Source organism: Fukomys damarensis, unplaced genomic scaffold (genome assembly GCF_012274545.1).
Source record: "Fukomys damarensis isolate Sample0158 unplaced genomic scaffold, DMR_v1.0_HiC HiC_scaffold_38, whole genome shotgun sequence".
Classification (NCBI taxonomy): Eukaryota; Metazoa; Chordata; class Mammalia; order Rodentia; family Bathyergidae; genus Fukomys; species Fukomys damarensis.
The window spans coordinates 64,452,926-64,470,772 of NW_022900950.1; positions in this window are offsets into that span (position 1 = coordinate 64,452,926).

Sequence of the window (17,847 nt, forward strand, 5' to 3'; positions counted from 1 at the left end):
AGACACAGAAAGACTAATACCGGACAATCACTAAATGTAGAATCTAAAACCATCAAACTCACTGAGACTAGAATGATAGTTATCAGGCATTAGCCATGGGACTGGGCAGAGAATGGGGAAATGTTATTTGAAGGGTACAAAGTTGCAGTCAAACAGGAAAAAGAGGTTTTGGAGCTCTATCATACAATATGATGACTATAGTTAATAATATTAAATACTTGAAGCATAGTGGAGCACATGGCTATAATCATAGCACTTGGGAGGCTGACGCAGGAGGATTGCTACAACTTCAAAGTCACCTTGAGCTATATAGTGAGTTGAAGGCCCGCCTAAACTACATAGTGAGACCTCACCTCAAAAAATCTAATAATAATAATAATAATAATAATAATAATAATAATAATAATAACTTGAAAATTGCAAAAATAGTAGATCTTCAATGTTCTCACCACAAAAAAATAAGTATGTAAGGTAATGGGCATGGTAATTCATTTGATTTAATCATTTCACAGTATATACAAATATCAAATATCACACTGTATTCCTTACATATATACAATTTTTATTTTTCAATTAAACTTCACTAAATCTGAAGTAAAAGAATAAAAACAGATTCAACTTCACTATTGAACATATTACTAGCATTTTTAGTGCAAACAACAGAAATGTTTAAATTTCTGGGATTTTAAAATAAAAATTAAACTACTTAAATGTAGGCATATGATGCTAAAGTAAGACAGCACAAAGGCAGGATTTTCATTCTGGCTTCTCCTATAATCATTGGTATAAAGAGCAACACATGCAACCAATGATTTCTAAGTTAGGCAAAGGAGAGGTATTTCACAAGAAATTCAGTTTTATAACAAGCATCTAATGGGGGAGAAGGACTGAGTTGATCTGCAAAGACAGAATAGCTTTTACTAAGTTATACAGAGGCAACTGAATACCTTCTCTGTGAAGTGCCTTGCTCTTGCACTGTTGTAGAGGATTAAACTAGTTATTTCTAAGTTCCTTCAAGTCCCTTTTTTCAATGATTCCTGGAACTTTGAAGGACTTATCCAAATGAAACATGCCCAGTTTGAAGGCAAATTCACCCACTAAAAAGCCTCCATTCACACCCTGTTCTATCTAGCTTCAGTCATTTTATTCAAGATTCCAGCCTCTCTGGTTTTTCAGCCCAAATTTTACACTCCACTTTTAGAAACCTAATGGACTATTAAAGAATTGGCAAAGAGTAAAAGAAATATTCCATAACTTGTATTTTTATTTTGGAAAGAAAATTTCGTAGGTTATTTTAATTCACTGCTATAGTTCTTAACTCATTTGGACAAGCCGTTGGAGCTGGCATGTTTTTATTTAGCCTTTCTCTAGACTACCCACAAATCATTAAAAATGTGTCCCCAGTTGGGCCCACGGTTAATTAACTGTTCTTTGCAAAGTCCACCTGTAAAGATTCAGTATAAAACACCTTTTATTTCCCATTCTGCTTGTGATCTTAAGTTATATGGTGGCTCTGCTTAGGCTAATCTTGACCTAATTCTCATAAAAACAAACACAGTGTGTTAGAGTTCACAACCTTCTGGCATCACATTCCTGTTTTGGGCTAGCAGTGCTGCCATATGAGGACACCACATATATAGTACACCAAGGCCCTAGGAGGAAGTGACTTGAAATGTGCAAGCCCCACAAAGCCTCTGTGAATGAAAACAGTGCTTAATTAAATGTCATAAACCTGAATTAAGAATCCAATTCCATATTGTGTTGAAATATTTTCTGAAGCTGTCCTTTATTTTACACTTACCATCTGCAATAATAACTTAAGCATTTCTCTGGTAATAAAGACTCTCTTCTTAATTCAGACTTCATCTTTTACTTTGAAGACCAGAACACATATAAGGAGAGGAAGCAAAGTTAGTTAACAAAGGTGGACAACTTATCAACAATTATCCTCCTAATCAACAATTATAATCCTAACAATTGTATAATGTTTCAAAAAGGTGACATCCGATGTGAAAAGCCAAGAATCCATATTAAAATTGAACCCTAGGGCCAGGGATTTAGCTCAGTGGTGCTGCCGCCAGCCTCACAAGTGCAAGGTCCTGAGTACCCAAATAATCCTCAGTACCCAAAACAAAACAAAATAAAACAAATTGAATCCTTTCACTGCCATTTAGTCAAAAAACAAAATGAAATATGGAAAGAATACTAGTTTAGATGTAAGCACACCAGGTTCATTTACTATCTGCACTTTTGTTTTCTTCTGTTCAGAAGAAACCTGCTATATCTGACAGGATACCTCTGGATTACTAAGTATCTATGAACATGAATATTCTTTCTTGTAAAAGGCATATTACAAAATACTTGAACAATTCACTTTCTTTTTATGCATAGAGAACATGGAATGAATTTTAAAGGAAATTTTCAAAACTTTTTCTAAAACATTCCTCATAAAGTTTTCTACTTCTTATTACAAACACATGGGAAAGTGGTAGTAAGATAGCATCTGCCCAAGGAATAAGAAAACAGCTCAAATTAGAACTAGTGGGATTTGCTTATGGACCACATAAAAGAGTAAGAAAAAGAGATAAATAATAATTCTTATGTTTGTGCCTGTGAACAACTATGATTGAGACAGGGCAGGGTGGGAAGGAGAATAAAAATTGGTTTTGTCAAAAAAAAAAAAAAAAGAAAATAGCTAAAAATCTGGTATCAATGACAGCATGAAAATATTTGAATTTTTCTAAGAAAGTTTGGAGAAAAAAGATTCACAATTTTCCACAAGATTCAATTTAAATTTAATTAGTCATTTTAAACTACAAAGCAGCAAAACATTCATGCAAGCAGAGCTATTTATTGGCCACCTCAGGGCACTTGTCCTTAGATTGGCCCCTCACTACATCTTTACAATGTTTTTGGACACCTGTGAGATTCTGAAGCCAAAAGAAAACATCTGCTCACGTTCATGCCTCTGGGTCTTATAAGCCATTTTATTATTAAGAGAGCTATCATAGTGAGACTTAGATTAGACTATATATAGATGGCAATGTAAATTGGATATATGAAGTATTATTTTAATTGAGATTATACTAATTCATTTATGATTTATTGCTTTTCCAATGAAGGGCCCCTAAATTTCTAAATGCCTCAGGTCCCAAATTACTTACACAAGGCCAAAATAATTAAACTTGAGCCTTTGTATGAGGTAGAAATAATATTTCAAGATGAAGTTTGGAGATACATGAATTCTCTAGGAAAGACTATGGGAAAGAGATCCAAAGCTCTTTACAAGGCTCGGTTTAAATTAAATCATGTTGACTTAATTTAAATAAAACTCTCCCAAACAAAGTTGTGAAGCTGTGAAATAGTCATGCAAGCACCTTATTTGTTGAGAATTGAATATTTTTCTCTGAATTGCATCAGCCCCACCTCCACCCCTACCCACCAGTTTTCCTTTCTTGTCTCTCCCTCCACCTGTTTTTTTCTTTGTTTTTGTTTTGTTTTCAGAAAAATAGCTGGCTTCTCTCTATATGAATAGAAAGCAGGGTAGCCTGGCCAACTTTCCATATTTCTTTATTTTTGTGTCCCCTTTTTGCATCACCTCCCTTTCCTAACAGTAGTGATGTGAGGAACTAAGGGTGTATTTGGCTAGGTCAAAGGTGAGAATCCCAGGACAAAAGTATTCTTTTAATAGTCTTTGGTATGACAGAAAACATAAAACCAGGGGCCACATACCAAACTTATCCACACATACCATCAACATCAACAGATGCTCTGCCACGGTAGCCCCAGGCGGCTGATTCTTACACACATTCTGCTTTCCAACAACTTCTCTATGATCCAGCATTTTTTTTCTTTTTGGACTGCTCACCCAATTCTTCTATTTTTGTCTTATTTACTAATTGTAAATACAAATTAGATAAATCTTATATCCCATATCAGCTACTTGAATCTTTCAGATACCCCAGTGTTACTAAATTATTACTACATAGCATCTAGTACTAGATAATGTGATAGAACAAAGATGATGGATAAAAGATTAGAGGGATGGATAGATAGATAGATAGACAGACAGACAGATAGAGTAACATATGAAGGGATTGCTTAAGAATTCCTCAGAAGTAAATATGCTATCTATTTAATCACTTTGTAGTTTTACGACCTGTCAATTTAATCCAATTTATATTTGCTCATTCCTCAAAAGAGGATAGTAAGACCACTTTATAGTAATGTTGTAGGGATCAAATAAGATAGTAGATAAAGAATATTTTCATATGACAGGCACAAAGAAAGTGTTCCATAAAGGTTATTTTGATATTTTTGATATATGTGAGGAGGAGAGTCTACCCAAGAAATCAAGCAGAGCTATCAGTCATAAGGTCTGGGTTTTCCTACATACCATTCTATCCTTTCTCCTTTACCTTTCAATGTTAAAAGGCATAAGGGAGGGCTGGGGATTTAGCTCAGTGGTTTCACCGCCTGCCTTGCAAGAACAAGATCTCAAGTTCATTTCATGGTGCCGAAAAAACAGGCATAAGAGAATGAGAAAGCTAAGCAGTGACATTTATAATTATCATGCACAAAGAAAATCAGCAGATAACTTTATCATAAAAACATATAAAGTGACCTTTTTCACATAGAAGATGATTCAGATTCAATCTATTGCTATTCTGGATAATACTGCAATTTCTCCCCAAGTATTATAGCATATACACTGGATAGACTGTGATCACTCATTTTACAGTTTAAACAGGCCCAAGAAAAAAAGGAACTTAATATGGGAGTAACTAAATCTTAACAGCAACTAAAAGAATACCTTAGTCCTTACCTGTTTTAGATGGAAAATCATTTTCGCTTAACAAACACTTACGTGAATATAGTGTTATGTAAAATCAGATGTGATACTATTTGTATCAGGTAATGATTTCTTTAATAATTATTTTTCTTATAAAGTATTGAAGATTTTTTAAAAATGTAGAGTATTTAATGTACCCCTAGGCATACACTATTCAGCTTAAGAAATAAAATATCACAATTTAAATGGAGGCTTCCTTAATGACTTCATTTCTCCATTCCTTTTCCCCCTAGACCCCAACGTAATCACTACTCTCAACTTCATATTATTTATTCACATAGGATGCATTTTTCAAGATTACTCTATCAGGCCAAGTTAAAAGGGTTAGTCTTCTATCCATCTTCAGAGGTAATTACTCCTTTTGGCTTCTGATTAGAATTTATAATGTGGCAAAGTTTTAATGATACCAGAATTAGGTACTATTTTTCAATTAAATCAAGAGGGAGAAAATGCTATTTTAAGGCTGTAACAATTGTGAAATGCAACGTCCCTTTTAAAAAATCAAGAAAAGATATTTAGAAACACGTAAAGAAAAATCTCCAAATATGTGGGAAGATTCAGGATGTGACTTTTAACAATATGAAAAACTATACATAGAACCTTCCAACTAGATAAACTTGAAATACTGCGGGAAAGCACAGCTGACACCCTATGAAGCAAAATATCCAGATGCCAAGAATAATGGAGTAACTGAAAACTGGAATAGTAGATGACATGAGTAGCCTAGCTTGCAGGGGCCTTGGTGGTAGGTGGTGAGTAAGGGTTACAGGATATGAGTTTGATTTTACAGAGAATACAAAGGATAGAAGATAATTTGGTTGTTGCAAGGTGAAGAATGGAAACTAAGACCCCAGCAGAATACCAGAAGGACTAAATTCTTAGAGGAGGGCGGAAGTCCCCTCACCAGCTAAAGAATATGACAGACAATGTGGAAACCAGTTTGTTTGTCCCTGGGCTCTTGAGAGGGTAAAAATCAATCCCAAGAATTCACAAAATGTGCTGGCACAACAGATAGGTCAGAATTTATGTCAAGTGTGGTCTAGACACCATAGAGCCACAGGTAAAGACTTCACAAGGCAATGGGGCCCCAGCCAGGGATTCCCAGAGTACAGAAGTAAACGCAAAGCTACTCTGGAAGAATATTTTTAATACAGGCTGCATGAAGTTTTATAGACAAAGCCCTGCTGAATATAAGCTTACAATCTAAGGTTTAAAACAAAAAAAGAAAAAAATGTACACTAGGTAGATTCAGCAACCAAAGAAACACACTGAAACACCCAAGAAATTCACATAATAAAAATTTCCTTTGAAGACTAACACTGCAACTAAAAGAATTACCACATATTTTAACTAGTCTAAAATCCCCTAAGATTTTAATAACTACTATAAATTATGCATTCCTTAATATACATAAAAATGAAAAATGGGTAAGCAACTCTTAAGGAAAAGAAATAACTGTACTCTGGGGAAAAATCAGAAAAAGGAAACATTGAGTTATTTGCCAATGATTTACATTGACACCATGTAATAACATAAAGTTGTAAATGCACTTAACAGCAACTATATGAACACGCTTCTCTTGAAAATATATAAATTGAGACCAGGGATTTAGCTCAGTAGTTTGGTGGCCTGCCTTGCAAGAGCAAGGACACAAGTACAATCCCTGGTACCAAAAAAAAAAAGAAAATATATAAATTGAGGATCTTTCTCTTTAAATGCCTACAAAACATTGATGGAGAGCAGACTGCCACCTGTACAGGATCTGAAGGATGTTGCTCTACACGTCAAAGCTAGTGTGCATAGCAGTTTGAAAGTTAAGGGTGGTGCAATAAGGAAAAGTTACATTTACATTTCCCCCTTAACTATAGTGCTTTACAGATTAATGATCAGTATCCATTGTCTCATTAATTTAGTCTTCTGATGACATCGTAGCATGATATTAATATTTGCTGATCTTTAACCTAAAGTTAAACATTCAATCACATGTAAGCAGTCTGTGTGTTCTATCCTCTCTTTATATGGAGTCATTTCTTGCCAATTTCACCACCATGTTCCTGTTTGGCCTTTAATGACATCACCATTGGGTTATTTTAGTTATCAAATATTTTATTAAAAGGTTAATTACATGAGGTATTGTTGCTGTGGATGCTATACCATTAAAATAGTTCAAGAACTTATCTTTGCTGCATCTGGTATGTGCCACTCATTAAATCTTACTGATTTAACCTGCTTAAAAGATGTATCATTAGGGCCGGGGATTTAACTCAGTGGCAAGCACAAGGTCCTGAGTTTGATTCCTGGTATTGGGAAAAAACAAAAAAATACTTTACTGGTAATTTGATAAAAGGCCCTCTGGGATGGCTATGATTGTCAGCTTAACTGACCTGAGAGATGTCGAGATTAGCACAGCACACTTCTGGGTGTGTCTATGAGGGTTTGTTCAGAGATAACTGCATGTGGGTCATCTGACTGAGGGGACAAAACCTGCCCTGAAAGTGGGCAGGGCCACCAAACAGGCTAAGGCCTGAATAAAACAAAATCAGGAGGAGAAAGCCAGCCTGCACACACAAGTTTGATTCTGCTGGAGTAGATGTGTCTTTTGCTGCCAATGTCTGCCAGTGGACACTACCCTTTAGCTTTTTCTGGCTTTCAATGTGAACTCACACCAGTGACTTGCCAGGGAACTTCCAGGCCTTCACCCTTGCACTGGAACTGCATCTCTGGTCCCTCTTCCTCTGAGGTCTTCAGCTTCTTGGACTGAACAGCTGTTGGATCTTCTGGCTCTCTAGTGTGCAGAAGATCACCGTGGACTATCCACCCTCTCATGCTCTAAGCCTGTCACATAAATACCCCCCCCATATATATTTTTTTTTTTTTTTTCCCCCTGATGGCTTTTTTCCTCTAGAGGACCCTAACTAATAATGCATCCTCTAAAACTTGACCCTAAACTTTCTAAAGTTCTCTCTTTCCTAGATGTTTACTTGATTGATAATGTTTTGGGAGAGAGTGTATTCTATTTTTTTTTTCTTTTTATTGAGTTTATTGGTACATTCTAGGTATACAGTACAGTTACATTCATTACTGGGATCTTGTATCGAAAGTGTATTCTAAATAAGTTATACAGATTTCCATCTCCATAACAGACTGAATTTAAAAACTCGATTATATTCTGTTTACAGAAGACATACAGGAAATATAAGGACACCACAGTAATAAAAAAAGCATGGTACTGACACAATATAGATACAGATCAATAGAATGGAAGAGACTAGAAGACACAAGAGCAATTCCACTCAATTACAGACATCTGGTTCTGGGCCAAAAATGTATACTGGAGAATAGATAGCTTCTTTGAAAAATGGTGCTGTGAAAACTGGTTTCTCTATGTAGACAACTGAAACTAGATCCCTATATCTCATCTCATCCTGTACAAAAATCAACTCAAAATGGATCAAAGACTTAGGTTTAGGACCTGAGGGTCCAGGGATTTAGCTCAGTGGTTCCAGCACCTGCCTCGTAAGCACAAAAGCTGGAGTTCGATCCCCAGTACCAAAAAAAAAAAAAAAAAAAAAAAAAAGCCTGAATCACTAAAGGAAGAAACTATACATGAAACTCTTGAAGCCACAGGTACAAAGACTTCCTGAATAGAACTCCAATAGCACATGAGCTAATAGAAAAAAATCAAATACATCAAAGTAAAAATTTCTGCACAGAAAGAGAAACAACTAACAGAATAAAGAAATGAAAGCCTTCAGAATGGAAGAAAATCTTTCTCACCTAGTCTTCTTTTTTATCTTTATTAAATTTATTGTGACATATTAGGTATACAACACAGTTACATTCATCATTGGGATCTTGTACCTATACATGACTTATCAGGTTCTTATTTTTCCCCATCTTCCAGCTCTCCCTTCAGCCCTCAACGCTTCACTGTTTACAAAGACATTGTTTCCATGTTTTTCCTTTTCACAAATTTTTTCTTTTCCTTTTTTCCCTTTCCCCTACCCCTCCCACTTCCTCTACTTTTAGACTTTTCTTCCTATTACACAGTATCAATTATACATTTTAATCTTTATTTGCCCTTTTATTTTTTTCACACCAGAGAAACTACTTGGTATTTAAACATGTGTAACTTATTAATTTCACTTAGAGTATGGCTTTAATGTGCAACCACTTAGCTATAAATCTCCCTAGTTTCTTGTTCTTTATAGCTAATGAGTATTAAAAACAAAGTTCAACATCTTTAGCCACTAGATAAAAACAAAACTACATTACAAAACTGCACTGAGATTCCATCTCACCCCTGTCAGAATGACTATAATCAAGAATAATATACATACATAATACATACATACATACATGCTGGCAAGGACGCTGTGGGAATGGGGTCCACAATGCTTGTGGCAATGTAAATCAGTTCAGTCCCTATGAAAATTAGTATAAAGGTTCCTTGACAAATTAAAACTAGATTAACCATATGAGCCAACTATACCACCCTTGATATATAGCTAAAATTAAGTCCACACATGGTAAGGGTACCTGTACACACAATAAAGTGTTATTCTGCCATAGAGTACAACGAAATTTTGTCATTTGCAGGAAAACAGATATAGAGACCAATATGTTCAGTGAAGTAAACCAGACTCAGAAAGACAAGTACATGTTTTCCCTAATATGTGAAAACCAAAATAGATGACATAAAAGTAGAAGATAGACATAAAGAGGAAAGTAATAAGGGGAGAAGGGTATTAAGGAAAGATAGCAGAGAAATGAATATGGTCAAAATATATTATACACAATGAAACCCAATATTTTGTAAAATTAATAGGCATTAATTTAAAAAAGAAAAAATAGTACACAAAAGGGTAGCAAATAGGGCTTGAAATTTAGCTCAATGGCACCACACCTGCCTGGCAAGCACAAGCTGGGTTCGATCCCTGGTACTGAAAAAAACAAAAGCAAAAACAAAATTTTTTTTAAAGGTAGCAAATAAAAGAACGAGAGAAATATTCAAACACCAATCACAGAAAAGCTAACATAGCTTTATTAAATCAGAAAAAATGGATGTCATGGCAAAAAACATTACTAAAGACAGAGAAGTATACATCAAAATAAGTACACTTCAGAAGTATGCTTCATAAGGAGATAGATCTTTCTGAAATGGGAAGAGGATCAAGACATGGAAGGAGGGTGGAGGAAGTAGATGGAAAGGGATGAAAAAAGGCATTAAAATGTTCTGCACATGTACTAACCCCATACAAGATATGTAATAATTATGCACTGCAAACCAGTACTAATAATTTTGAAGTATACTTCATAAACACTGTATTATTTCTAATTTGCCATTCCTCTGTCTCCCTACCTCAGTGCCTTGGCCAATGGCTGTTCTTCCCCTATGCTTCTTGAACTTTTAACATCTATAAATAATGGCTCTTTGACTAGAAAGAGACAACAATTCTATGTATATACTTATAGCTTGAAAATATATAGAGAAAACTGGAACAAGGAAAAGTAGACAAATCCACAATCGTGTGCAAGATTTTCAAAAAACTTAACTGATAGAACAAGCAGACAAAAAATCAGAACATAAAATATGGGATGTTACCCTCAAAAGCCTAAATTAATTAACACATATAGAATATTATACACAAAGACTACAGGGTAAACACTATACCAACTTGATTGGGGTTTTCTACAAAATAAGTAAACTTCATACATAATGGTGAAGTTTTGCTTTCCTATTGGTTAGAGCATGGTGGTGCATGCACTGAGAAAGGCCAAGGCAGGAGGACTGAAAGCTTGAGTCTAACAACATAGTGAGGCCCTATCTTACAACATTTTAAAGATTTTGGGCTGGAGATATAGTTCCATATGAAGGCCCTTGGCTCAAATTCCAGACAGAAAGCATAAATAAGATCCAAAATGGATCATAGATATTGAGAAGTAAGAAGAAAATGTTCAGATGGAAGAATAAGGGAGGGAACAGGGGAAGGGAAGGTAGAAAAAAGGGGGGAAGAGCAGATAGAAGAAAAATAAATGGAAGCAAAGCTTTTGTAAATAAAGGGGAAGAAGGATTGAAAGAAGTAGAGGGGAATGGAGGGAAAAGAAAAATCAAGATATATCACGTACAGGTACTAATTCTTTATGATGAATGTGATTGTATCAAAAGTGTACCAATAATATTAAATTTTAAAAAATTTGTCACTGGGAATAGAAACAAGAATGACTGCTCTTAGGGCTCAATATAACATCTCAGGCATCTATTTAATACCTTACTGGAGGGCCTAGGTAGTTACTATAAGAAAGAAAGAGCAAGCAAGCAAGCAAGCAAGAAAGAAAGAAAACATGCTTACACTATATTCTTATTTTTTAATATCACTAGTACACTTCAGGCTCCAGTTGACAAACCATGAGAAAGAATTACAGTAGAAATAAGTTTCAAAGACTTCTTCAGTTTTTCTTAAAATGATTTATTTTGAATCCAAAAGAATTAAACTTGAGAGAAGTATGAATTGATCCCAAAGGAGTCAAACTGTGTTCCTACTAATGATTTTATTTCCTCACACAACGTACTATATTCCAAGAAACCAAGTATTTTTGTGATAACCACTTGAGAGTCCATTTGGAGTGCTGTATGACTCCTGATGGTCTTGCTTATGAATGGATTGTTTCAAGAATTCCATTTAGTATTTAAACCTCAGAATGAAAGGAAGGAATCTGAAACAACAGGTTAAAACTGACTGGACATTTCCAAGAACCCACAGCATCATCCTCTAGGGAATGACTTGAGAAAAAGCACAAATTTCCACTCATATTTTTACCCCTAGCAATCTTCTGATAGCCCTTTCTATGGTCCAGTTATAGGTCATTTATATATGACATTAACTAAATTTTTTGATTTACATGAAACAATTATCTAACAACTGTCGTTATTATTCCAGAGCCTCTTTCACCACTGGTGAAGGTGGGCTATGATAGGCTATCCATACTACCCCTTTTTCCTCTAGTGTTTTATAAGTATAGAAATTGATTTATATCTGTATTGATATAAGAATATGTAAGTGTATGGTTATAAGACTACAGTTCCCCCAAACATAACAGGCTAAGATAAATCTCACCCTGCCCTACCCTACCATTTTCTCATCTGTAAGTCTATTACTTGTGTTAACACAATGCTGGACTGTAGTCTGAATACAACCTCTCCATTCCACAAATGTGTTCAGTCTTCCACGCTGAAACTGCACTTCCATTTCATTCTGGATCCACAGTAAATTCAAGAATATTTTTTCCACACTACTGATGACTCCTAGTTGCAAGGGAGCTCAATCTCTACCTTGAACCTCTCTACACCCCTTTACTCCATCCCCAAGGAGACAAAATCACTGTTTTGTAATTACAGAAAATATAAAAGAATATAAGGCTCAGCTACACCATCTTTCTGAGGAGCTTTCTCCTCAGTCAGTGTAACTAGCTATAACATGAATGTGAGGTTCATTATTAGAAGCTCAACTTGGTTAAGACTTAAAAACAGCTGTCAAATGTTGTTTACCTGGAAGAGAGATGATATTTTAGACTTCATCATCATTTTGGTTAACTTCTAATCTTGTACAGAACCTCAACACTGCACAGAAGGGAGCTTTTTCAGTTACTTCTACAACAACAATTTCTGCCTCTTTCTTGAGAGCATTCCTGAGTATAGTGGACAATGATTATCTTCCCTTATTAGTAAAATGTAACATTTACTATGTTTCATTTATTATCACCTTGAGTACTTGGCACCAGGTAGTGTGTAAGTTTTTCTTAAATAGGAAATGTGTTTTCTACTTATTTATATTCTACACAGGATTTAAAGGCATTCAATAATATTTCAAATAATCATTTGAAACAATTCAAAATTTTCTACCTGGAATTTAAATGCAATACAATTGATCACAGAGTTGTCTTATTTATTTGGTAGGGATAAGAAATAAAGTATCCTTAATAATTAAAAATTCACACATTCTTCTTCTTCTAGGAGATCTTTATAAAATTCACTGCAGAATTTCTAGCTGCAGAAAAATGTCATAAGCTGAACTGTATTTAGCTTTCTTCATTCACACAGTTCCTAAAATAGTGATATCTTCATTTTATTAGAGATGACACAGAATAGGCTATCGCTCTGTTGATCAAAATAAAATTTAACCAAAGTAGTCTGATATAACAACATTGAGAAGAGATAACATTAGAGCTAGGAAAACCATGAAATTCCAAAGGGTCAAAAAGATGGGAACAAGAAAAAGTATAAGCAGCTATAGAATTTAAACCAGACTCAGCAGTAAAAAATGGGATCTAAATAGGGGAGGATGGAGGGGGTGAGGGGAGGGCAGGGCAATGGGGAAAAAATGAGAACCAAGATCTGTCATGTAAAGGTACAAGATCTCAATGATGAATATAACTGTACTGTATACTTTAAAAGTACCAATAAACTCAATGAGATAAAAAAAAATGGGGTCTAGCATAGTAGCTTTGCACTCAAGTTAGACACAGTGGGAATGTGCTAGAGCTGTCCTATTTCTGTAAATGAGTATGTGCCTTAAGAACTTAAGGGTTGTTCAGCACCTATTCCAGCTTGCAACTTAGAAAGTTTCAAAATATCTTTTTTTTTTTCCGCTAAAATTGAAACATCAAGAAATAATTCTGATATTTTGGAAGGACTCAAACAAAAATGTAGTTAAACTGGAAAGGTAGCCTTAGCTTCCATTCATTTTATAGAATTTAGATCTTCCTACTGCTGTATGTAGTAAAGTTCTATACAATTGCTATTATAGTGAGGCAACAGTACAGTTTTTCCTCTATATTGTGGAAGATGGGTTCCAGGACCCCCATAAATACTAAAATCTACAGATGCTTGCCTCTTATGTAAAATGTCATAATATTTACATGTAATCTATGCATATTCTCCCATATATTTTAAATCATCTCTAAATTATTTATAATACTTAGAGGATGGGACACACCTGTAATCCCAGTACTCAGGAGGATAAGGTAGAAGAGAAATGCCAGTTTGAGCCCAGCCTTGGAAACATAGCAAGTTCAAGGCCATCCTGGTCTATAGAGCAAGAACCTGTCTCAAAAAGCACCCCCCACTAAATTTATTACTTATTACATTCAGTACAATGCAAATACTATGAGAACAGTTCTTACACTGCATTGTTTAGGGAACGAAAAAAGTCTATACATATTCAGCACAGTACAAATGCAATTTTTTCTTTCAAATACAGCATTTTCCATATATGTTGCGTCAAATCTGCTGATGTGGAATCTGAGGATACAAAACACTGACTGTGTAGGTGATAAATTATAAAAAAAAAGGCTAGATGATAAATTATAGATGCTGAAAAAGGGATTCTAAGGTCAACATACATGTCATTCCACAGAACTAGCACTTCTTGGTTCAAGCGGGGAAAAAAAGCTATTCCTCCCAATAGATTTCTAAGATTCAACAATATGAACTGAAGACAAACTAATAATAGCAATAATAGCAGCATTTTATTGGACACCATTAATCAGGCACTATGCTAAGTGCTTGTTTTTATCAGACATGTTCAGTAGCCAGCCACTCAGATGCCATTGTGAGAAAGGGCCATAAATGTTGCCTGCTGCTTGAACATCTACTTTTTCTCCTCCAATGCATGATGACCCCAGGAGATAATACACTGCAGTCATACTGGTGCTAAGATATTTGGAAATAAAGCTAACATTTTTGACTGGAAGTATCTAATGATAAATCAACAGAAATTGAATCCGGATACATCTTTAAGATGTGTCAAAAAAGACCAGATAACTCTTAGTAGATCTTATTTATTTTTACTGTTTTAATGTTTTAAATAAAAATAAATAAATAAATTGGTAGAAAAGTGACAAGATTACAGGCTATCTGATGGTATTTATACATTAAAAAGAAAAAGTAAAAATGAGGGAGATGTTTCCTTAAAACTCACCAGTGTATTTACTTGCTTCACTAGAACAAAGTCTAAGAATAATTAAACACCAGTTATAAAAAAGGGAGGGAAGAAAGATGTGAAGCCTTAAAAGGACACCAGAGGACTTTGCATTTATTTATACAGGTAAAGCCACATGATTGAATATTGTGTGGTTAACTACCTTAGCATAAACTGAAGACAGTATCAGCACAGTTGGAAGCATCCTGCAATTGACCTAGAACAGGGTGAAAGGGGAAGAACTAAAACAGTAATTAACATGGAGAAGGAATCTGCAGGACTTCGGGTTATTGTGCATGGCAGATAAAAGGAGTCTAAATTACACACCATTACCTAAGTGGAAATTTCAATAAAGAAATGATGAATTTTATACTAAAACTGCCTGGATGGCTTAGGAAAAACAAAAAAAAAGACAACTTGTGAAGGTCACTCGCATCCCCTATTTGAATGCTACCCTAGAAAAACAGACACCATCTTTCAATTACATAGAAAATTTCTTTCCATTGTCATTAGAAAATGCTTGATGGTGTTAGAACTTAACACCTGATGACTTATTCCTTATTCTCCTTTAACCAAGGTTACTCTCTTTGACTTCAAGCTTCATATCCATTAATATGTGATTCTTATAAACTCTAACAGTGGAAAAACAAAGAGCTGGGTGAACTCTCCATTTCAGGCTTTTGGATACTTTGCTTCTTGGTAAGTGATCAGTATTTTGATACTCCCGTAGTAATAACAGGAAACGATCTGTTAAAATCTGGATCTCCAGCTACAGTTGAATGCCAGTGTAAAGAGGAGAGATAGTCTCTGAACAAAGTCTATAAAAACAGTTTTGATAATTATTTCTAAGACCACAGGGAGAGAGCAATAATATGCACTCAACATTGGAAAAGTAAATGCACAGAAAAACATCTTAGACTTATGGTCATTGCTGAATTACATCAGCGAAAAACTATGACTACAAACTTGGCAATTTTGACTGAGATGGCATATGCTAGAACTTCAATAGTATTTGTTAAAGTACCATTCCCTGAAGTTAAAATTCACTAAGAAAAAGTTTCATAAGGAGGCAGAACAATTCTAAATTAACCTAATTATGTCTGCTTCTTTTTTGCAAAATAAGAAGTTGGTTCTATTCACCAGAAAAGACAAGAGGAGACAGACAATAGTAGTGAGATAGTCTTGGAATAAAGTTAGGGTATTTTCATATAAAACTAAAAAAGATTGGTTAAAAGTATTGAAAATAACTTCTTGTATGAAATTGCCATGGATTATAACATTTTCTTAGATTTACAGTATGGAGTTTTCCAATTAATCAGGATTAATATTTTTCCTGTTAATATTATCATGGAAAATTAATAACCTAATTACCAAGACTTTCTCCTTCACCATTTTCCACTCCACAAGGCTTTCTGGGTACAATGGAAAAAACAGACCCAAGAGTCATGTCACACAGAGAACATTCTTGTAGAAGGTTGGTAAACAGTCTTACACAGTAAAAATTTCCCAGCACCATACCTCAAGGAGTCATAGCAAAAGTCAAGATACCCAGAACAATCTGGGCAAAAGACAATCATCTTGGATGGAAGACTTACAAAGCAAAACTGTTCCCATACAACTGTAATTACATAAATTATATTCCCTAATGTTTCAGTGTAATATATTTTGAAACTTTTTCTTAAAAAGCTAGTTACCTAGATAAAACTAATAACCTAGAACTCAATTAAAATAATAAACTGGGGGCCGGGGATTTAGCTCAGCAGTTTGGTGGCCTGCCTTGCAAGCGGCAAGGACCAGAGTTCAATCCCTGGTACCAAAAAAATAAAATAAAATAAAATAAATAAACTGGTATTTTTCTAGTTAAGAATTTTATAGCAATAACAATTTCCTAAAACATTAGAAATAGATAAGTTAAATAAATTATATGTATTTCACCCTGTACTAGTCATAATAAGTAAATGAACAGAAGGCATAGTATTTAAAATTATCTTTCAAGATTTGCCTGTTTTGATCATTGAATACTTTCAAACAAGAATAAATGTATAAAACATCACTTGGTTTCGAATATACAAATCATGTCATTCTAACTGTTACTACTATAAAAACAATAATAGCCTGGATTCAATAACAGGCTTAAGATGTGAAAAACCAGCTGATATATCAAATAGACTTTCTAAAATTATAACTTTCGACAATGTCTTCTTTAGCTTCACCTCTAACTTCCTGAGCAAGAATTAAATTCTCCTTTCTCCTCTATACTTTTTTCAACCCATTAGAGATCTTAGAACTTCTAGATTCTGACTTAGTTGGTTTGAGAACTAATATTTTCCTAGTACACTGTAAATAACTGCAAAGTAAACTGTACATCAGATTTATCTTGGTTTTTGTATTACATCTAATTCAATTTCCAAAATTTAGGCACACAAAAATCGGTTGAATGAATAAGTCCATGGAGAGCTGCATATTTATTAGTGTTCTGTGACTGTTTAATTTAAAATTTCATAATTTTATATATTTTGTAACACCACTTCTTCAAATAACCTGACTTATACTTAGATTACAGGAGAAATCAAAAATTTTTAATCCTATAACAACAGTTTGTCCAATACTAAACAGCAATTATTTGCAAATTAATCAGTGAATTTTCTGTCATTGTGTTATTAATTGTTACAATGGCTTTTCCAATCTTGGTTTTTTTATTCTCAGGCCCCATACAATAAAAATGTAAGTACCTCAAATCTGGCATCTTTTAGGCAATTCCTACTTGAAAGAGCTAAGTAAAATAAGCTTTGTTAAAATCACCTTTATTTAAGTATAATTCAAATATAATACACTGCGTATATTTAAAATATACAAGTTCATGAGTTTGGGTAAATTTATACAGTTCTGAATCCATTATTATCATCAGGATAATGAACATTCCTATTATCCACCAAGTAATCATTCCTTCTCTCTACTCCCATCCTACAGAATCACTGCTGTACTCTATTACTTTAGACGTATTTTTTTTTTTTT